The sequence below is a fragment of the Lepidochelys kempii genome, chromosome 9, assembly GCF_965140285.1.
Source record: "Lepidochelys kempii isolate rLepKem1 chromosome 9, rLepKem1.hap1, whole genome shotgun sequence".
Taxonomy (NCBI): domain Eukaryota; kingdom Metazoa; phylum Chordata; order Testudines; family Cheloniidae; genus Lepidochelys; species Lepidochelys kempii.
The window spans coordinates 31,247,767-31,271,793 of record NC_136388.1 but is presented as its reverse complement, the minus strand read 5'-3'; positions in this window follow the sequence as shown (position 1 = coordinate 31,271,793).

The window sequence follows — 24,027 nt, the reverse complement described above, 5'->3', positions numbered from 1 at the left end:
CACAGTAAAGTTGGACTCTTTGAGTTCCAGCAATCTGCCAGTCTGCTTTTGCATGTGATATGGGGAAGCCAAGGACAGGCAAAGTCCAGCAGCAACCTATGAAAAAATGTAATCAACAATCCTAGAAGCCAAAGAGAGACTAACTAGAAAAGAAAAGCCATTGAAAAGGACTTTGGAGATGACCGAGAGATCATGTGCAGTTTGCCCAAGCTTTCCCATTGAAGTCAATTGGAGCAGCATTACATTCAGTGTGAGAAGCTTCCATCACAAACCTAGTTGTGTCTTTTTCACAGAGGCAAGTCTTCATACTGAAAAGAACCTTCCCTGGCTTTCCAAGTAGCAGGCACAGAGTGTGAACAATGTCCATATGGAAATGAATGTACGATGCCCTGTAAAGATTACATTGAACTGTTCAACTCATTCTACCTAATTTTTCTGTCCATGTGACCTTAGGGAAAGGCTTGCATGTTTTTGGTGTTATCGGTTATATTGTTGCTGATTTAAAATGCATATTAATAGGTCAGTTGGAGGTTAAACAATGTGCATGATAATCAAGGTGGGCCATTTGATAATCAAGGTGGGCCACCATGGCCCACCTTGATTATCATGCACATTGTAGGGAGAGTGGTCACTTTGGATGAGCTATTACCAGCAGGATAGTGAGTTTGTGTGTGTGGTTTTTGGGAGGGGGGTGAGGGGGTGAGAGAACCTGGATTTGTGCAGGAAATGGCCCAACTTGATTATCATGCACATTGTATAAAGAGTTGTCACTTTGGATGGGCTATCACCAGCAGGAGAGTGAATTTGTGTGTGGGGGGGTGGAGGGTGAGAAAACCTGGATTTGTGCTGGAAATGGCCCAACTTGATGATCACTTTAGATAAGCTATTACCAGCAGGACAGTGGGGTGGGAGGAGGTATTGTTTCATATTCTCTGTGTGTATATAAAGTCTGCTGCAGTTTCCACGGTATGCATCCGATGAAGTGAGCTGTAGCTCACGAAAGCTCATGCTCAAATAAATTGGTTAGTCTCTAAGGTGCCACAAGTACTCCTTTTCTTTTTGTCAAAATATAGTTGGTGTTAGAATGCCATTGTTTATTCACCAATTGCATATTTTAGAACCCTGACACCTCTAGAAATAAAACCAAGTAAAAGGTGTAATGACTGGATAGAGATGCATGGAATTTAAATGCAATTTACCCATACCTGTGGGTAATCTTGCACCTTCGCACTTGTCCCTCATACAGTTGAGTACTTTACCTGTTCCTTACATAAATCAATTCACTGTAGTTTCTTACAGTTGCTGTGCTGTGCTGTACTCCTGGCTAAATTTTCAGCAAAGAAAGATATAGGGAATTTCTATGAAGCTAGCATATCTGTGGTTCTCCACAACTGTGGAATGCCAGCTTACATTCTATTATGAAAGCACCTAGAGTAGCCTGCTCAACGTACAGTTGCTTCTTCTTTCTACTACTTGTCTCTGGCAGTGAGTCCTTTGGTTACTCCCTCCATCCATATCTTGGAGAAACAGAGTGGGCAGACCAGAGACCTGCTCTTTTGTAATTTTTCAATTGGTGTGAAAGCCCACTATCTGGCAAGCAAAAACAGCACAAATCAGTTGAATAAGGTGGATGCATGCCAGAAGAAATGGGAGCTCACCCTACAAGTGTGTTTAATCTTTTGCTTCATGTTTTGTTTATTTCATATAAAACAAAGGACATGATTTTTGTAGGTCACATTAAAAAAAAAAAACAATGTTCCTTTCCCACTTGCTCTTGCCATGATTTGTAAAGGCACTTGTATTGTTTTCGGATTATCACATTCAGCACTTCTTAGCATGGCAATATGAAAGCCCTTTGCAAAAGACTTTAACGCTTTAAAGGGTTACATTTTATTTGTTCCATTTCTGTGTATTTCATTATATCAAACAGATAATAGAAAGGGCAGATTAAAAGTTCAGGTAAGTCCTGAGGATATTTAAAGTGTAATCACTGAGGTACAAGGAATTTTTTTGTTCTTATGACTTACATATTTGCTCTCCCCAATCCAGTGGCACATTTGATGACAGATTTTATTGATAATTCGTGAAATTCTTCATGTGAATAAAATGTGTACAATTAAAGGTCCTCCCAAATGAGAAGAAAGGCATTAAAACACAGATGTTGTGCCAGATTGTACCCTTTCGTGCAAAATACCATGCAGGGGAACACGATGCATACAGAAATACATTAGACCAGGGACGTGGGAGGTAGGATAGTCTTCCCATTAAAGTACATTGCTGGTGAAAAGATTATTCCAACCCATTAGCTGGAATAGCAGCTGTTAGGGGGCTGTGCTGAAAACTCACACATTGGTCCCCAATTGGGTGAAGATTTCACCTTCCCAACTATCATTTATCTATGCGGGTGGATTTTGCCCTGACTGCCTATTTGCTAGGAAAACCAAATGTTCTACTCTTGTCTAACAAATAATTGTTCATGATGGAATTTATTGTGGTGTTGTAGTAGCCAGGCAAGGTACTAACAAACTTCAACAGGACTTTATTTTTTAAAGTGGAAACCTCTTTTCCAAGCTGCTGCTGCATCCTCAGTAGCTCTCCCTCAGCCTCTTCAACTCCTCCCCCCTCCTTCCTGTTTCCTGTCCTTTCACACTCCCAGCAGCCAGTGCTCCCAATTCTAATAATTACAAGCAACATCTAAACACAACATGTGCCCATAGGTGCTACTTGATCTGAATAAGCATAGCAGAACCTGCCTTTATATAATCAAATGTGTGAGAGACAGACATCCTGAGCTTTTCTTTTCTTGCATGGAAACTCCCTTACCAGCATAATTACATACAACACCAAAGCATATTGTCTGCTTGCATCCAGTTTTTCATAATCTATTTTTGACATATGTTTTCCATTTAGTACAGATTTTCATCCATTCCACAGAAAGGATTCCAGTAGCTGAAATCCAAGTCTGAGGCAGCTGCAGTAATCTTTGCAGGAGAGCGATTCTGTTAGTTACACTGGAGAGGCCCAATTAGCCCTTGTAACTATTCGAAATCACCTAATTGGTGAAGCTGCTTGAAAATGATTCTAGCTAACTCCATTATGAGCTCTAAATTAAAAAGGAAATTCTGTCTTCCCATATTTTTACAGCAATCTATTATTCACTAACCACTTGAGTTAGCTCACTGGCTATTTAAAACATATGGCTATTTAAAGCACTGGAATGGATTACTGGAATGGAATAGGGAGGTGGTTGGATCTCCATCCTTAGAGGTTTTTAAGGCCCAGCTTGACAAAGCCTTGGCTGGGATGATTTAGTTGGTGTTGGTCCTCTTTGAGCAGGGAATTGGACTGGATGGCCTCCTGAGGTCTCTTCCAACCCTAATATTCTATGATTCTATGATATACTATGTATTTTTTTTATTCATCGGGAGCTGTGACTTCTTGGATTAGTCCATTCTGAAAGGAGAGGAGGGATTGTTGAGCTGAAATATGTAATTTTCTACTTTGGAGGTTTATCAAATACTAAGCCATGTGGCTACTCTATTTATTTAAGCATGTAATGCTTTCAGTTGCTGTACATAGGAAAAGCTAATAGTAGCATTTGAACTTGTCGTATCTGACTGTCAGAATGCATTTCCCTTGCAGCAGCCCTGGAGCAGCAGCAAAAAATTATCTGTTTTCCTTGGGTCCTTTTGCAAAGAGTGTTAAATTTAACACATAAAATCTGACTGGAGTCCAGAAATTTTACAGCACTTTTGTGAAGTCAGACAATTTTTATTCTCTTTGTGACTAACTTGTCTAGAAGTTGTCCATATCAGTCAGCTGTTTTTCACCCAAGACAAACATAACTGAGCCGCTCTCTTATTTTTCCTAGGCTTTTAAAGGTCAATATAATGAATCACTTCACTGCTTCTTAAATTTACAATAGACAACAGGCCATATTCAGATCTCATTTACACGCTTGTAAATAATGGAGTCGCTCTTAATTTTCACCAGTATAACTGAATAAGGCATGATGTGTATTTATTCCTCCTGCAACAGAAAAAATGGAGAGAGTAAATGTTGTTCCACTGTTAACTGTCCTGGTAATACTGGGTCAATGTCACAGAGACCAAGGTTTGGGAAACAATAAGCCTAAGCAAAGACTAACTGGGTGAATATTATGCATTACTTTTGTATTGTGAATGACATAATGCACAGACTTGCAGGCTAAATAATTTTGGTCTATAACAACAGCTTTCTGTCCATAATGGTCTAGTTTAAGGGATATATTAGACTTCATATTGGAGGGTGACTAGATAACAACTGTGAAAAAACGGGACCAGGGTGGGAGGTAATAGGTGCCTATATAGAAAAAGTCCCCCAAAAAGGGACTGTCCCTATAAAAACAGGACATCTGGTCACCCTGCGTATTGGTCACTACTTTATTCTACAAAACAGCAAACAGTTGCTGCCTCCAATCCACTCACCTGTTACTGCTGTGTTAAAGCAAAGTTTAAATAGGAGGCAGCTAGAGAGAGGTCTGAACTGCGGGGAGATGGGGAATCATAAATGCCTTTGTGTTTTTCTTCTGACATTTAGCTCTACAGTTTCAGAAATTTCCACTAATTTTGAGTGCCTTCAAATATCTGAGTGTACACTTAGAACATCGAGGGGACTTGTTTGGTTTTGTTTCTTTTGGGGGCATTAGTGGTGCTGAGCACCCACTAACTTCAACTGCAGTCCTGAGTACTCAGCACCTCCAAGTAAGCGGCCCTAGGTTTCTGTAATTAGGCATCCGAACTGAGTGTGTTCTCTAGGCTTAGTGTATTCTACAGCATTGCATGGCCTGAGTGTAGCTCTGCATTAACAAGATTAGAGTTAGAAAATGAAGGAAGGTTGTGGCATACAGTGGGCCTGGTCCGAAATGGGATCCTGATCCCATTAAATCTTTCCATTGACTTCTCGGTTACAGTTTAGCTTTATTTGCAACCTCACTTATGCGGTTTCACAAGATATGAATCAGGGCAGAATGTTGACCTTAATGGCTATGAAGATTGTTTTATTCTTTTGTAATTCCTCTCATTTTTCTGCATTAGTCATACTATGGTAAATAACATGCTACTGAACGTCTTAGGGGGTCTTGCTAGCTACATACTAATATTGCATTCCTTGAAGTTGAGCACTTTGATCTAAATAGCTCTGTTATTATGACAAAGATTAATATGGTCTAAAGGATTTGGTGCCTTATGGATTATAAAGCATATATCCATAGGGCCTTAGAGGGCATATCCTAGGACACTTAATCTAAATGAGAGACAAAATTGCAAATAACATGAACAATGTAATGAACAGTATGAAGCAGCTTACAGCTTGTTAAATGGTTGCTATTGCTTATTCAAGTTTCTGTGTCATAAAATACCCGGCCAGTCTGGTAAGATGCTGCTGTTGTATCCATATCAATTATTTCCTATTTGTTCTTTAATTCTATTTCCTTGTTGTTTCGTGAGCTTCAAATTATTGTGCAATACAAGCAGAGTCTCATTTGGAATTTTATGGCAATACTCAGGCCATTTTGCTTCTAAGTTTGAATTGGGTGTCTGAAGATTTAAATGTTTGTCAGTGCTATGAATATAGTTTACAATGTGAGTTATTACCTAGAGTTTCTTACTGCGTTGGCTTTTGGTTTTACCTTCTTTTCTTATTCTTTGTCTACATGTGGTGAATTTCTGTGTCATGACTGAAAATTTTAAAAAAACCCATAATCTGTATTAGGCTCTCAACCTTGGAATTCTGCAGTATGTTAAATCTTATGTAAACAGCTGACAATAGAAGTTATAAAAAATTATCACCTCTCCTTATTTGGAGCTTGTTCATATCTAAATAATAAAGTAATAAAAAAAACCCCTATATGGTACATGTATGGAGATGGATTTAGCCTATGTTTTTTTAAAAATTCCACTAACTGGAATACATAGATGGACAGGGGTCCTAGCAGCAAGGGTCAGATATACACATAGGTCAGATTTTCCCAAAGTTTGGGAATGTTGCGATTTGGGATTTTGCTTCTACTGATGATAGAAGTGGGTTGAAATACAACAGTCTGAGTCCAAATTTTCACAAACTTTAGGGCAATCTATGTCTGTGTGTGATGGGGCACACCTCAGTCCCAGTCACGAGAAAGCTAACTGTTATAGGAGCAGCAGTGATCTGTATGCTATGTATAACCTCTATGTTCAAAAGGTCTGTTACACCTTCCCCTCCCCCTTTTGTCTCCTCTCCCTCTTTGAATACCTGTGAAGTGGCTTTCCCCTCCCCCTCCCACCTGGAATGCTTGTGGGATGAATGGGCTGCTTGAACAGCTGGAAGATCGGAAGAGCTCCCAGGTAGACAAGGTGTCTGGGACTCTAATTAGGCAACACTCACACACCCAATGCATGGACACTGCATGGACACTGCCTGAGGTGGAGTGTGACCAACCAGACGTGGCCAAGTCATCTCTAGTCACAGGCCATGAGGAGCAGGTCCTTAAAAGGGGAAGGGGCCATGTGCTCAGGAGTGCACTCACAAGCTTGTACCTCCCTTGAAGGGCCTTCGCCCGGACCGCCTGGCCAGTGGTTCACCGCGTTGCATTCCATCGTGCCTCGGGAAGACTTACCTCCATCGCACCATCCATCGCTGCTCTGTGGGACACTTACCTTGAAGGATCCTGACATCTCCAGTACCGTGCCTGTCCTGGGAGCATGAGTATGCGAGTGTGAGTGTGACCCTCCCCCTGCTTCTTTTGAGCTTAGCTATCAGTATAATAAACATGCTGTTTTCTGTCAAACTCTGGTGGGTCATTAGTCCTCCCTAAGCTTACTATCTGGCCCAATTTCGGGTAACATTAATGGTGGAGAAATTGAGTAACACTGAAAAGCTCCTACAACCGTACAAAATAGTCACACCTGCAGAGCTTGCAGCACTTGGAGGAAGCAAGCTTAAAAGGGAACAGGAAGGAGTGACAACCAGGGGGAAAGCTGCTGTACCTCAGAGTTATCTGACTCTTGCAGCAGAGACAGGGGGAGAAAGACAGATAGACCTCTGATGCTGGCAAGGACTTACCAGACCAGGTATCAGCCAACACTACCAGGAGGGATTGAAGATAAACTCAGATCTGGGGTTTAGCCATACTTAGCCACCCTAAACAATCCATACCTCTATAGAATCTCTTAAAGGAGAACTTAGAGACTGAAGATTACTACATCTGTGAATTCAGAAAGACCGGAGTAAGATTCCCGAATGGGGAAAGGGCTTTGGAAGGGAAGGAGACTCTGAAACTGCCCAAGCAGGACCCAGTAAAAGCCCAGCCTATCATAATGAGGGTTGTTCTTTAAGAGACTCTATGTTGATTTAATTACTATGGTGAGATATGCCTTACTCCAAGAGAAAGATGGGTTTTGGTCAGTTTCTACACTGATCATACTGAGCCATATTCTGTCTTTCACTTACTCTGGTGGTAGCCTTTGTGTGCCCCACTGTTCTTTGCCATAAGGACAAAGCAGAATTCCTGTGCTCCCAAGGGTGCACTGAGTCTCAGAAGAATTACTCTTCACTGTACACACTAGCCACTGGAACTGGGGAATATAATTTGAATCCATAAAGGGGGCTAGTTGGAACACACAGGCTGCATTTCCACAAAGTGCTTAGGAATGTCCCCAAGTTTAAATCTGTGGGAATTGAGGCTATAGCTTCTCTGCAACCAGCAGGAATTCTGCCTCCCAGTTCTTCCCCTGGGATGAAAGGCTCTACATGTCTTACCACAGCTGATCCTAAATTACACTATTAACCCCTCAGTAGGCAACAACTAGGGTTTCTGAACTGCTTTTCATGGCCGATCACCATTCTTAGGATGTCTATTAATATCCACTACAAAGGATGCACTATTCCATTTCTTTTTCTTGGCAACATAAAGGTTTACATCTTCTAAGAGCAGTAATAGCAGTACATTTCCTTTCATGGTTTCTATTTTAAAAGAAAACATCACATCTGAAAATGGCACATCTTTTTTATTCATTAGTATAAGCGAAATCTCTGATTTTTTTCCATTTTCTCTATCTTTTTCCTCTCTGATTAATATGCACAAAGAAAGTATTTATAAGTTCAAAGGATAGAACACTGTCACACACTACTAAACCTAATGCGAGTCTCAGCCCAGAAGACCTTTCCAGTAGGCTTCTGAGTTTTCCATTCTGTATTACTTTTGGTATAATCCTTTATGATTTACGACTGCAGTTAAAACTGAAATTCAATGTAGCACTTAAGGGTGGAAAAATTAATGTGAAACTGTTCAAAAAGCAAGCAGTATTATTAAATCATTGTATAATTGCAGTAAACTTGATGGGGTAAACTCAACAATAATTTATTCTCACAATAACTGCAAAATTGTGACTTCAGCAATTATTCACAATGCAGGAACTGATTATTTAGATGATGCTTAGAATGTATTAATTAATGCCATCAGTAATGACACTTGAGGGCATCATTCAAATCCTATATTTGAATTATGCTTATCTGGTTAGAAATAACTCTGGGGACTTTATATTATTAATAGATTCCTTTTTTAGATTTTTAGTAACAACCATTTTTTCTTGCCTCTGTCGAATGAATGTAAAGTCTGTTTTTTATATATATATATATATATATATATTCACTCTGATGATGAGTCTGACTGCAGCTTCCCACTATATAATCATGCTTTTTGTTGTAAAAGTGTTTTAAACCATTTTATCAATTGCCTATAAGAGTTTTCATATACAGTGTACAATATACTCAAAGAAATGTCAGTGATAGAGGCTTTCTTTTAGAAGACTAGATTTTCATTCTTATGGATATAAAGTGCATTTGTGATCTAAAACCACCATAAATGGGCTAACTATATCAACCATTGTGGCAATCAAGCCCCTTTCACTTCAGAGTATTTAAATCAGCTCATCAAATACACTTATATATTGAGAATATAAATGACAGTTTCAGAATAAGCAGGCAACTAATCTTTCATATTCTGATTTTTCTCTCTCACTTTCAAGTTTTGAGATCTTTGGCCACTGTGATAATTAATATGCCTTTGTGATGGAGTCTGTTCCCTGACAGTCATCTTGAACATGAGCCTAAAGATAATTTAGCAAATTGAAAATGTTGCTATATAGCTGGAAGAAGGAATAAAGTAATCAAATTCACAACCTATCGCTTCTAACTGCTTTGAGGAATTATTTGAGTCCTTTCATCCTGATGTCAGCTGCATGATACCCATGGTTGCCTTCCTTTTTCCTTTCTTTCTCTTCTCTTAAACAAATACAGTAAGTTTTATTTAATGAGCTACCCCTTTAGAAGAAGATGTATGCTTCTGCTAAAGCCTCAGAGGAGGGAGGAAAGATAAACATAGTATTGAGAGGTAGACAAAAAAAGAGGCAAAAACTGGTCCTCAGAAAAACAAATTTTGAAATGTCGTCATGTATGGAGGTGGTGGACTCCGGGGACTGGTAATGGGAAATAGAGAGGTATATCACCATGGTATCAGAGATGCTTACAAAAATGACAAAATCAACAAAAGTATCACTTCTGATGTTCTCTGTCCCCTACTCCTGTTCATGTAGATTATTATTTTTTTCTTTCTCCTCTCCTTTCCCCTACCTCTGGCTTAGTTACATTTTTTGAGAGGTGCATGTTTATTATGGGCAAGCTTCCCAATTTCCCTGCTCAGAGATGAGAAAAGAGATACCAGGAGGTAGTTGAAGTCTGTTGAATTGAGTGATTTTGGAGCATCAGCTGAATTATTGCATATTTTAAACTTCTTTTGAAAAAAGGCATTGGTGATCTCTGTTAGCAATGGGCCTAGGAGCTCCTCACTGTCTTTCTCCGGACAGGATGAAAATGGGTCAGGATCTCATTTAGTAGCTTAGATCTCCTTCAGTACTTTAAAGAATTTCTGCTGTGAGAATTTTAAGAAGGATGGTGGGGTACTCGCTGCTTTGTGACTAGCCTTCAACTCAAGGGGTCCATTATAAGTTTGAAAGGTACTCAGGTGCAAGCGGGGTTTAAGACTCTAAATACAGAATTCCAAATTATTAGCATTAGTGGTATCAGTAGTTGGGTAGTGCCCCAAGGTCCCAATCAGCAACCTGGCTCAGATGTTGTACTACTCCCAAAGCCTGGGGAAATCTGTGACGTTCACTATTTTGCTAGTGACCCACCCACAACTTTCCTGGAGGCATTATCTAAATTCTGTAGTAACTGAATCTGTAACTTCATCTTCAGCATAGGGAACTACCTGAACCAGTTCAGCCCATCTCTGTGCCTGTTCTTGTAAGTAGCTAAGATTGAATTAGAGCAAACAATTACTTTGACATGCTTCTACTTGTTTTGTGCTGGTTAATATGTAGTCTGATAAGTTCCTCAGCTCTTAATATTTTTAGTTTTTTGTGTACTTAACATGATGCAAACTAATTTAAAATGGCTTGCAAAGATAATTTTTATATAAAGAATGCAATAAAAAAGGCAAATATTTGCACTCTGTTAATATAATGTGCTGTGCTGCTTTTGCTTAATGTAACATATCAGGCTTATCGGCTCTTGTTTGGCTTCTGACAGCAACTAGATTAATTAGTGTAATAGTGCTGTATTGTATGAGCAGAAAATGAGCTCAACTGTGGAAAGTAAACACTGCTTCTCTTTACTGTGATTCAGCAGAAAGTCCAGGAACATAAATAGGGCTCTAAATTTTGGGAGAGAGCCCTTAAGAAAACTGGCAAAATTCTTGCCCCCTATTTTATCCCTGCATAATGGGAACTTCATCTGAAGTAGAATTACAGATCTTCATAGTTTAGATGTTTGTCTCTTTCAAAAAATAATTTATAGAAATACACCACATAGCGGGAATGCTGCTTCAAAATGGGAGCTCTAAAGCAACTAAACATTGCTGGGGACATGCCTAAGGCTTGCATGCCCTGTTTTTAAATGACAAATGTAGAGGGAGACTCCCAGATATTCCTTCCTTTCAAGTTCCAAGCTTCTGGCCATGGCAACTAAAAATCCTTGCTGCACTGAGACTTCAGATAAGCCAAGGGACTATTTAATAAGCCTGTATGAACTGATCACTGGGAATAGATAGAAATTTAACAGAGCTCCAGTTTACAAAAGTAACTAGGAAACTGTGCTGGTAGCTAGAAGATCAAACATTCTATTTATCTATATTTTATGCCTGAGGTTCTGGAAAACAAAGAAATTCCTGTTCTATTTCAGTGTCGTCCAGGGCAGATTGTTTTTAACAATTTCACTTGCCTTAATAAAAGCTGACTTTGTGGGAGTAATTTTATAGCAGTGCTGCATCATACAAAATTATTCCACAATAAACATTCTGCAAACGGTCTTATGTGGATTCTTTTCTCCTTTTTGAGGTCAATTAAAGTTAAGTTTCAGGATCCTGATCGAGCCCTGTCTGGGTGCACTGGCTCTGGCTGAAGTGTTTCTTGTAACATACACTTTGCCTAAAAAGCATTTGCCCCTTTGTTGTGCCCTACATTCGTGGTGGAAAATAAATCTTCTGCCCCAAGCATGGCAGTATCATTATCTTATCCTGGATTTTTCATTATGGTGCATAACACTTAACAATTCTGTGCCTGAAACTGGCCTAAGACTATTTACCACACGTGTCTGGGAGTCAGATTTTCCTGTTTTATAGTGCAAACATAAAATGGATTTACAGGCAGGAGCTCTAGGGTTGATGCAAATGGATTAACATACCAGTGGGATAGTTATGTAAATTTTAAAAATTGCCAGTGTTTGGATGTCAATAGCAGATTTCAGTGCTTAGCGAGAGGTAGGACAGGCGAAGCCATGCACAGTGTAGGCTGAAAAAGCTCTTCAAAAGAACTGTAGGCCCAATCCTGCAAACATGTCTTCTAGGCATAGTGCTTTCTACCATGAGTACTCTCATTGAAACCAATGCACCTAAGGCTTGAGTGGATCTGTGTGGTATTAGAAACTTTTGTTTTACTGAATTTCATTTCATGAATTATGCCTCTTCATTTTGTGCAAAAGCCACTTTCACTTTTTAAAAATGGTCCTATTTTCTCTCAAGTAGAATTCAATTCACTACTAAATAGGGCTTTTTTGGCTTCACAAAAAAAGGCACACCCTTAGCAACATTTTTCTTGCTTATAGGCAAGTTTTGAAGGGCAGGGTAGACACAGTGGGAATCTTCCAATCGCTGGATCCACTAGCTTGAGAAGCTTTGTGCCAGGACACACTGTATTGAAATCTAGGGCCCCAATCCTGGAAAGACTTAATCAGTGCTTGCTTTTATGCAGGGCTTAATTTCTCAGAGATTATATCTTGGAGTCACTCTCCCCACTCCCAACCCATTCAGGGCTCTGGGCTTCAGCTCAATTCTCCTGCCACTCATTTGTGTGTACGTTTTCTCAGTGATTTCAGTGAGTGCAGGACTGGGCCCAAAACATGTTTCTGTCATGCTTGTAGGAGGAACTTCCCTGCATATAAATGAATCCTTTTTACTTCATCACCCTTTATTGTCTTGTATTCTTTACTATCCATGAAATGAGTTTGCAGTGTAGAGATGTAGGGCCAGGGTATAAATTGGCTTAGCCCCATTGAAAGCAGTGAAACTATACTCGTTTGTAGCATTTGAGAATCTGGCCCATAAACTTCACAGGAAAGACACTTTTTATAACCAGTAGTATAATTAGACTTAAAGAATAATTTTCAAGGGTTGTTACTATCTGAAAGGGCAGAGCCACCATAACATCATTAATATAACAGCAAAGTCACGCTTGAGGACACTTCAGAACCATATATGCAATGTTATTTGCATTGTTCAGTATGACCATTAATACATTCAGTTTTTCTGCAATGTGACTTGCCTGGTAAACTGGCTCATTAATTGTAACAATGTCAATATACATTCCCTACCAAAAACTAAATTTGTGCCTATGTCACAAGGAGAGATATGTTAATGTATTGCTGCCTGCTAATAAATACAACGGCTCTAGAATGTGCTGCAAGGGTTTTACAAAGCGACCCGCTGTAAATAGTGAAAAAGAAGTATATTATTTATATATATTTGCATATATAAATAAATGTGCATCCTCCATACCCTGCCACTTACATGAACGAGAAAGAGAAAAAGGCAGAGGAGGAAAAACATATGGCATTTTAATGTAGTCAATTAATGGTACATTAAGGGCCTAATCCAAAGCCTAAAGGAGTCAATGGAAAAAATACCACTGATTTCAATGGGTTTGGGATTGGCCCTGTTTTCTTAGATATATAAACATTTGAAAAAAGGCAATCCAGCTATGTTTAGATGTTGTGCGATTGATAGAGCAAAAATCTCTAACCCAGTATTGCCCCCACGAGAAGCAGGTACAGTATTCTCAGTAACCTCACCAGGTGAATGATGAGAAGAGCATCAGGATAGCTTTATTCAAAGGTATGCTCATGCACATGGATATGAAGAATGTTACAGTAACAGCATCTGCTGCTTATTGTACAAATATATTGCTATAAGATTTGACATACCTATTGGTAAGTACAAAACACATTTGTTACTTACAGTTAAAAGCACATCTTTAATCTGAATACACATTTTAATATCTTGTGCCAGTATGCAAAGCCCTGGTCTTTAGAGGTAATTTTCAGTAACTTGCACTAATTCCAAAATTCTCTGCTTTGATGTGTCATTGGGATGATATATGCAGTGTTGTCATAGTCATATTGGTCCCAGGATATTAGAAACACAAGGCGGGTGAGGTAATTTTTTTTATTTGACCAACTTCCCTTGGTGAGAGAGACAAATTTTCGAGCCACAGAGCTCTTCTTCAGGTCATTGGGGTGGTATGTCATGCACAATCAACACTTCAATTTACACCCCCATAATGCAATATGTTAGTGTAATGAGCTTGACACATCTGATTATTAAAAGCCAACATTTATTTGAGAGAGATTTTTAAGTTAAAAGTGGATGTTGATTTTTCCAATGTTGTGCAAAAATAGCTCTTAAGCCCTTTTTTTTAATTAGCTGACCCGATTACTATTACCACTCAAGGTTTGGTTAGGCAGTTGGTGGGGAAGCAGCCATGCTTCCAAACTAGACAGATACCTTGCAAAAACTTGGGAAGTTTTAGCCATGGGGGAAAAATAACTACTCTAAAGAATGATACATCCAGCAAATACTCAGCTATTTAGCTATGCTTCATTACTTGTACTGAAGGAAATGCGGGAACAGGAAACTGTCTATTCTGTTGAACTTTTGTCCATACTGAAGTTTTATAACTATTTTTCTCCATTTATATTTTTATGCATATAAACTTTTGCAGTGTTTTTATTTTGACCCATATAGGCTAATCTTTGTCTGGTACATAATTTATAAAGTGAAAATCGTTCATATTTATTTTTTATCCTAATCTTTAATGTTTAAAAAAGTTGGGAGGTTGGTTTTAAGAAGTCCCATGGACACCTTAGTATTCCGGTACTGTGGGAGTTCCATCCTGGCACCCCCATATTTAAAAGGTACAACGATCTCTTGATGCTGCTATTTGTTCACCTCTAATCACAGATTATTTCATTCCTTCAAGATACACTGGCACGGAAGTGAATATTTCAGAGGTCCATGCCTAATTGATATAAGAGTGTAGCAGGTAGAATAAATTCTAAGAGCAAAATATTTTATGCAGCAAAATCATGAAAGGGAAAGTGCTGGTAAAGTACCCATGGTTAGAAGTTTGTGCTGAACTGGAAAAAAAATCTGGACATAGTTATAAAGTCTGTAAAGTTGCTTTCAAATCTGAATTACTCTAGTTTTGGAATGACATATTGTGTTTAGGAATGAGCTCATTTAAAGGCTAAAATTTAAAAATGAAACCACATCAAGATTAAAAAATTTAAAAAATGAAACCACATAAAGGCTGACCAGTGGCAAGACAATGTCTTCTGCATAGTTGGATTAGTTAAAATATAATTCTATGGTCAGTAGGTATTTGATCCTAATTCACATGCTATTATAATTGTGATGATCTTGCATAAATTTGTATCCATTTTCCATTCCCCTCTGCTTGAAATTAGGAATATTTGATAACTTTTTACTTTTTAAAATGTTCTTCTCACAGTGATTACCATGAACATGTTTCCAGTTTTTTCTTAAATAACGTTTCTTCAGAATTCCCTGTACTTTACTGGTCCAGGTCCTCAGCTGGTGTAAATCAGTGTAACTTCATTTATTTCACTGGAGCTACACCAGCTGAAGATTTGACCCACTATGAGGAATACCTAGGGAAAATGCAAATATGGAAAGAATATTATGTAGTTATGGAGGGCAATGGAAAACAGTATGAAGGGCAGTATTCTGCAGAGAGCTACAGTACTGAAGAACTACGGTTAGCATCAGCCCCTTTCTGTTACAAATAAAATTTATACTAATATAGAAGGACCTCAGGGATTTCCCAAGGTTGGGCCTACTTGTGCAGCCATGGCAGAACTGGGCCCCATCATTAAGAGTAATTTTGTCTTTAGGTTATTTTAACAAGGCCTGCAGGATCCACAAGCAATTCAGTTCTCATTTCCATGCTTTATGCCTAATCTGATGTATCGGAGAGACTTGAGAGCAAAATACCTGCTACTAGTTTTAAAGATAAAAACCTTTTTGTGCCTTTCTGATGAACTAGTGGGAGAGAGGGGGAGAGAGAATGTCCTACCTTTTAACAAGTTCCCAGAATACTCAGCTTGTTTCAGCCCTTTTTCTTTGCATCTATGAATTTCTCATATTGAAACTACAGCTAACCCACCAGGGGGGCATTTCTTTTTGACTGGGGAAAAAAAAGTGGGGGGGGGATTGTGCAGGCCAAGATAATGGTTCAATGCCCATAATACATACAAAGGGGCATCTATTATAGCCTACATCAAGGTCAGTCCTTGCACAGGTTTGCTGAATTTTGGGGAGGGCTCAAGCCTGAGTGTTTTTCCATATCCGTTCTTGCTGATGCTCTCCACTGATTTACATTGCCTGTTTTGTACTGCCTCTGACCCACTGCAATGGTTACAGAGAATCCTAGATCTGTAAACGGGGCTTATGCAGAATCTGGATGGATAGATGTCACATTTTGGGGTGCAATCCAGATTACCTAGGCCAGGTTCTCTCCTATTCAAGTAACATTATACCGAGGGAATTTATAACTTCACACGTAAGGTTAACACATGCATTTTACAATTATATTAATGATTAGTGTGCTATTAGTTTTCAAATGATATCTTACAAGGCATATTTTGTACAAACATCATGGCAGTAGCATGTGGGATGTGAATACAGGATTGCCTGGGCTCACAGCAATGTCACTTCTTTCCTACATGAAACATATATGCTTACTGTAACCACACCAACTGGTTACTGTTCACATTAAAAATTCATCAGTATCTGAGAGGTCCAGTTTGTAATCCCTATGCTGGAACATTTTTCCCTCCTGACTGTTATTTTTACTGCTTTGGAGAAGACCTTGCCCAATATGTTCTGCACTTTGGATCAGACCCTGAAGTCAATTGAAAGGCTTCCACTGACTTGTCTGGGCTTTGGATCAGGCCAGTGGGACTCCTTTACATAGCAGGTGTTATTTCCTAGCAGGGCAGTTGTTACAGTTCTTACAAGGAGCTTGTACCATTTAATACTCTAATATTTTTCATTAAACTGCAGATTATCCACTATAACATTAAAAGTATTGAAATGACAGATGATGAAGAATGCATTTTTTTCAGAATATTTAGACATTTATATGAAAAATGAAGCAGTTGGAAGAGGGATTTTGGCTTGCCCCAGTTGGCAAAAGAACATTCACACATTCATTCTCAACCCTCTTCAGTGAGTAACAGCAGAAAGAATAAAAGTCCCAGATTTGCTGTGCACTGAGTGTTTATGTGCTTAATGGTATTCAACTCTATAAGCTGTAACAGAAACTTCTTTTGGTAGGTCTTTCATCTCTATAAACAGCTTAACTGCAGCCATCACAGTTAATTTTATTAGTGGCACTCAGACATAAACCCGGGGAAGTAGCAGTTTAAGAGCACATTTGCACTGAATGACTATATTGGGAATTCTAATCTCTGTCACAGTTGCTCAGGAGGGGCAGCTACTTTTCTCCTAGGTCTGAATATTTTTTTAAATTATTTTGAGCACTACTGAGCCATATAAATGGAACACAGGGAGACATGTCAGGAAGAGGAGGTGGGGGTGAGAGGGATTCTGTCAGGAAGAGGAGGTGGGGGTGAGAGGGATTCTGTCACCTGACAAAGCCTCTTTCCTGGATTAGTTCACTGGAGGCTGTTCCACTTACTTCATCTGGCTACTAAATGTCATGCTTTTCCACTCCACTCTTGCACAAACTAAAGTGGTATTTGTTGATCTATAAACTAAAATACTGCATCACTTTGACACCTGGAGTGTGAGGTAAATTACTTTCTTAAATATATGCTGAGAACCAAAATATACTTGGCCAGATTTATCTTGGATTACACCCAAAAGCTATGTTCCATGTAAGCATATTAGATCCAAATGATTCAGCATGTGCCCCAGAATTATGTCATGCTGCCCCCACAAGCTCTCTCCCTCTCAGTACCAGTCTATTCCAGTTTGGACAGTATTCCTTCCAGCTGATGGATTTTGATATTATTGTATATTCAATCTGCAGTATTTTATGCAGCCCCCAGATTTTCAGTGTGCTGCAGATTTTTGAACTGAAAACACAGAAATGCATCATGCAAGCTATCATGACAGGGGCAGGAGAGAGGGGAACTGGAAGCAGCTGGGTAGGGGATAGCTGGGACTTTTGGCACCGAGGAAGGTGTGGAAGCTGGGTTTGTTTGGAAAGCAGGGAGCAGTTGAGACCTTTGGCACTGGGGAAAGGGTGTTTCCTCTTTTCCTCCCAATTTTGGGCAGGGCTGCAGTGACATTAAATTCAATGGGCTGAATTTCATCATTCCCCCCTCCCCAGTAAATCTTAAAAGCACTTCTGTCCAATTGTACCCCAGTCCACTATTCTGCCACTACATTAAACAGACAGTAATGGTGGCTTAGCACATTCGCTGGATGCTTCTTCTAAAATGATCAACAGTAAAACAATGAGGGCATTAAATGGGTTGTCACAAAGCCTCAGAGTTAATATCCAGTGAGAAGAATTCAAGTTGTTTGCATTAGTTTGCCTTTGTTTCACATTTTGGAGGTTACGTTTGCATCCATAAGAACTTGAAATTTAGTTTGTTTTAAACAAAAGTTTAACTTCTGGAGTCTGTTCATATGGCAAATTTAAAGAGAGAGAAAATTATGTGGCCATTTGTATGTAAACATAAATCATATTATACCCATGATGAAACCACTTTTAACATGAGCTGTACTGCATGAGGTGTAAGGTAAAGCAGAATTTGGCCCAAAGCGGGCCTATCCTATCTACTAATGAGGCCTCTTTTCAGGAGCCATCATTAAAGGGATGGATATATTATGAGTGGTTAACTATTAAGAAATATAGATTTATTGTAGCTACTCACTAACATGAACTCAAAATGTTATGTCATTTCTAGGTTGCTTTGCAGTATCGCAGAATTGACTTTTAAATCCTTTCCATTTATGTGTAGCCCTACCTATAATGCCCACTAATTTAACTAGGTAATGGCTAATATGCACTTAATACCATTCTTGCAATCAGATACTTAGACCTTGTATATTTCATACTGTCAGAAACCAGTGACAAGTTTTCTTCCAATATTTTGAAACTCAGAAATGCCATAATTGTAGACAATGGCTATTTAGTTGAATAAATTCCATCCAATATTTAGTATCTTATTAACAGAGCTCACACCAAAAAAGCATAATCAGTCCTCAAGGAAGAATTTGGATGATGTTAATAATTAATGTGGGACTTAGATATTTTTTCTTGTTTATTCTATGTATATGAAAGAAAAAGCTAAGGCAAAAGAAAATTTTGGTTATCTAATCAAATTAGCAGCTGAAAAGTGGAGTCACCATAATTTAAATAAATATAAACTTTGAATAAAGCCTCAAGTTGATTTAATCAGATCATAAATGTACAGTTAAGCTTAGAATTCCTTCATCAAATTTTAATGTTAGATCTTTTCACCAATGCTACACCTCAGTATATTTAATCAGCATAGCCTTGTATATTATTTATTATTTTTATTTAGAGTATTTAGGTTACTATACATTGCACTTACCAAGAGCTCTGAGGTGAGAACATATAAAGACTAAATCATAAATAATTGTCACTTTGCAGAATGTCAATAAGACACTGAAAAGAATCTTTTTGAAAAGACCATCCAAACCAACTACACTCCTGCCTTCCATCATGTAACCCCAATCAGTCTCCGCTCCTAGGACAAGCATAGGAAACCACAAGCCTCCTGAAGGTCATCTAATCTGGGCTCTGGGGACTAGGGTGGAATGTGAGTTCCAGAACTGAGAGTGCCTTATGGGGAATGTCCTGTTTTATTGAAACGTGGTGGATTTACAGTGCCTTATTATCTGTTAATGAAACAAATCATCTAGTCATAGAATCAATTCTCAGTTAAACAATGACAGATTGTTGCAGTATATTTATCATATTATATACATTCAATGTTGATAAATACAAAGTAATGCACACTGGAAAAAATAATCCCAACTATACATACAAAATGATTAGGTCTAAATTTGCTGTTACCAGTCAAGAAAGGGATCTTGGAGTCATTGTGGATAGTACTCTGAAAACCTCTGTGCAATGTGCAGCAGCAGTCAAAAAAGCTAACAATGGTAGAAGCCATTAGGAAAGGGATCCATAATAAGACAGATAATATCATAATGCCACTCTGTAAATCCACGGTGCGCCCACACACTGAATACTGTGAACAGTTCTGGTCACTCAACTCAAAAAAGATATACTGTATTAGAATTGGAAAAAGTAGAGAGAAGGGCAACAAAAATGCTTAAGGGCAGGGAATAGCTTCCAATGAGGAGAGATTAAAGACTGAAACTGTTCAGTTTAGAAAAGAGACCTCTATCATATCCCCACTTAGTTGTCTATAAAATCATGGATGGTGTGGAGAAAGTGAATAGGGAAGTGTTATTTACCTCTTCACATAACACAAGAACAAGGGTGATCCAATTAAATTAATAGGCAGCAGATTTAAAACCAATATAAGGAAGTGCTTCTTCACACAATGCACAGTCAACATCTGGAACACGTTGCCAGGGGATGTTGTGAAGGCCAAAAGTATAACAGGATTAAAAAAAATAATTAGAGAAGTTCGCAGAACATAGGTACATCAGTGGTTATTAGCCAAGATGGTCAGGGATGCAAACTCATAGCCTCTGGCTGCCAGAAGCTAGACCTGGAAGACAGGGGGTGGATCACTCGATAATTGCCTTTTGGATTCCCAATTCATTTGTAGGCTCCTAAATAAGTATCCTGATTTTTCAAAGAGGCTAGGCAGCCACAGTTCTCACTGAAGCTGATGGAAGCTGTGAATGCTCAGCATCTTTTAAAAATTAAGCTATTTCATTTCAGTGCCTAAGTATGACCTGTTGTACCTAAATTCAGTCACCCAATTTTGGCCTTAACCATTCTCTTTTCGTTTCCCTATCAGTAAAATAGGAATAATAATAATATACTTGCCTACCTCAGAGGACTGTCATGACAGTGAATTGGTATTTGTAGAGCACTAGAAGTATTTTTATCAGTGCTAATTTAATTGAATTCTACAGAATTCACTGAGTCACCATAGAACCTTGGCTTGTTTGGATAATTCTTCCTCTCAAAATATTTCCAGATGTTGGCAACTACACAGCACAAGCAGCTCGGTTCCGCTTCTCAGGAGAAAGAGGGCTACCATTTTTCTATAAAATGAGCCTGTGTTAAATTGATTCTTGTACCATGTCCATCACTTGGTGTTTGAGTCAGATACGTTGATGGATGCCCCTGAGAATAATTTTGTTATCAGCCTGGCCTTGTGCATTGTGGTGTGATCAGAGGGGACTGGAGCTGATGATGTGAGGTGAGGACAAAAACTTAGTAAGAGCCAAGGGCAGCAGTTTCAAAAGCTTCTAAGAGACTTAGGAGCACAAGTCCCATTGAAAGTCACTGAACATGTGTTCCCTAAATTGCTTAGGTGCTTTTGAAAATCCCATTTCTAATTCTCACCTGTGTCCAATGTCTGCTGGGCACAGAACTGAGGGCAGGCACAAATGAGCTGGCTTTGCGACTTCTTGATCTTGAAGCAAGATCTGCATCCTCCCCAGCTCTGTTTAGTTTTAAAGTATGCTGGCTGGCTATGGCCCCCAGAAGCCATTATGCCAAATGAGAATAGCAGAGTACTAGCGATCCAGCCACACCCTCTTGCCCCAACATTCTCCCTTCATCAGGGCCTGTAGAAGTGTGGGGTGTGAATTAACTTTGTTCCCTGTATGCCAGCTGGGGAGGTCCAGTGTCTTCCTTATCCCTTTGCACCATCTGAGCAGCTAAAAAAGGTCAGAACAAAGGGGAGGATCTGACCCTAAGGCTGGTTCTGCTAGTTGGCAATCTCAGAGGAGAGGCTAAGGTTTGGAAGGACATAGGAACTGGATTACTATTTTACTGATAGAGATGATCCTTGCAGATCTGGGACAAAGCACATACTGGAGTGGTGCTGGGAAACTTGCACTGCCGCCGCTTGTGCTGTGCCTATTCTGTAGAGAGGACTTCTCTCCAGGACTGTCAGTCTGACTCCGTTGACAAGAACTGATTACATGAGAACAGAAAGCACGGAGAACTTTCATGAGCACAGAAATAATTAGAGAAAAAGGAACAAAAAATATTTGTCATGGACATTCTATGTTACAAAGTTAAAGCAAAGGCTTCTTCTGCAAATCAGCTGAGAACAGATCTTTTCAGTTACATCTTTTTTGTTATATCAAAAACTCTTTCTTACTTAAAACACTGAGATGAAAATGCTGTGTTGAAATACACCTTATGCTATTGACTATCAATAAAGCTATAGTAATTCTGAAATACTATTCAGTGGGTAAATGTATTATTATTGGATACTTCTGCTTGTGGGCAAAATGTGGTGGTATTTTTTTTTTTTTAAGGAAAAACCAAAAACAGAGAGAGAAGGGTATATTGAAAGAGCAAAGTATTTTCCAGCTTTTTCCTAGGAGAGTTTTTGGAGTCCTATGCTTTTTCTGTAGATGTAAACAGATGTCTCACCTGTAAAGTTGCAAAGCCTGCCTAGAAAATGCATCATCCAGACAAGTTCTCATACTTTAAATTGAGTTCCTACATGGCATAAGGCAGCACATCTAAGGACTGTGCTTTCTTTTCATCATAGAAAACCTAAAGCTAATCCAGAGGGAGGAAAAAAGGACAGATTTTTTTCTTGCTTTCGAATAATATGAAGAACCGTTGTGGTGAACAGACTTAAAAATGACGACAACCTCTTGATCTCTGTCCCCCAACCCAACAATGATATCCATTCATTCCTTAACCTGATTTCTTTTTCTACACTGCTTAATAGGGGCCATGCTCAGATTACAGTGTACTTCAATCAATGCTTTTAAAAGCACTTGTTTCAGCATTTTGCGACTTTATAATCAACCATGAAGCCTACCAAATGTACTCTTATATATCATCCGCTGCACATTTTACTTACCATTAACTATTGGCGTACTTCCCAACAATGAATTCTAAAAATTCTGCATGCAGTATGGATAAAATTCTTGGTTTCTTTTATCTTGGAGAGTTGCCTCTATGAAAGGTGCAGTCTTTCATGACTCTTACTCATAGTTAGAAATTGGCTGAAATTCGAGAGAGCTGGTAAATGCTAATTCCCAGAGAGAGTTTTCTTTGCTAGAAATCTATACTTTTGCTACAGAAATTTCTGTTCCCCACATAATTTCCCTCCATCTTTTTTTTTTCTTTAGAGAAGGTCTCTAATCTGTTCTGCTTGGATTCTGCAGCACCCATATCACTGCAGCTCCCATCACTGTGTGATCTGAGTGTTAAGACTGAGAGTTCTGAAAAGAAAGCTGGTGCTGTAGGTCTTTAGTTTTTGCATTTTATTTAATTAGAGAGAAACTGATGGTTCTGAAGTATCAGTATCCTCACTACAGGTTTTTTTATCCATATTAGAAATGTAGGGCCTGATCCTCCACTCCTCTCTGGATGAGTCAAGCAGCATAAATGTGGCTTATAAATTAATGGATTCCAAGGCCAGAAGGGACCACTGTGATCATCTAGTCCAGGGATTGGCAACATTCAGCACACGGCCCACCAGGGTAAGCCCCCTGGCGGGCCAGGCCAGTTTGTTTACCTGCCACGTGTGAGATTTGGCCAATCACGGCTCACACTGGCCGCGGTTCATCGTTCCAGGACAATGGGGGCTGCGGGAAGCAGCACAGGCTGAGGGATGTGCTCGTCGCGGCTTCTTGCAGCCCCCATTGGCCTGGAACAGCGAACTATGGCCAGTGGATGCCGCGATCGGCCGAACCTGCGGATGCAGCAGGTAAACAAACTGGCCCGGCCCGCCAGGGGGCTTACCCTTGCGGGTCACGTGCCAAAGGTTGCCAATCCCTGATCTAGTCTGACCTCGTGTATAACAGCCCAGAGAACTTCCCCCAAAATAATTCTTAGAGCATATCTGTAAGAAAGATTTAAAAATGGCCAGTCATGGAGAATCTATCATGACTCTTGGTAAATTGTTCGAATACTTAATTATTCTCACTATTAAAAAAATTAAGCCTTTTTTCCAGTTTGAATTTGTCTAGCTTCAATTTCCAGCCTTTGGCAGAGAAATGTATAACATGATCTAGATTGAAGAGCCCATTATTAAATATTTGTTCCCATGTAGGTAGACTGTAATTAAGTCACCCCTTAACCCACTCTTTGTTAACGTAAATAAATTGAGGTCATTAGTCTATCACTATAAGGCATGTTTTCTAATAATTCTTGTGACTCTTCTCTGAACCTTCTTCAATTTGTCAGCATCCTTTTT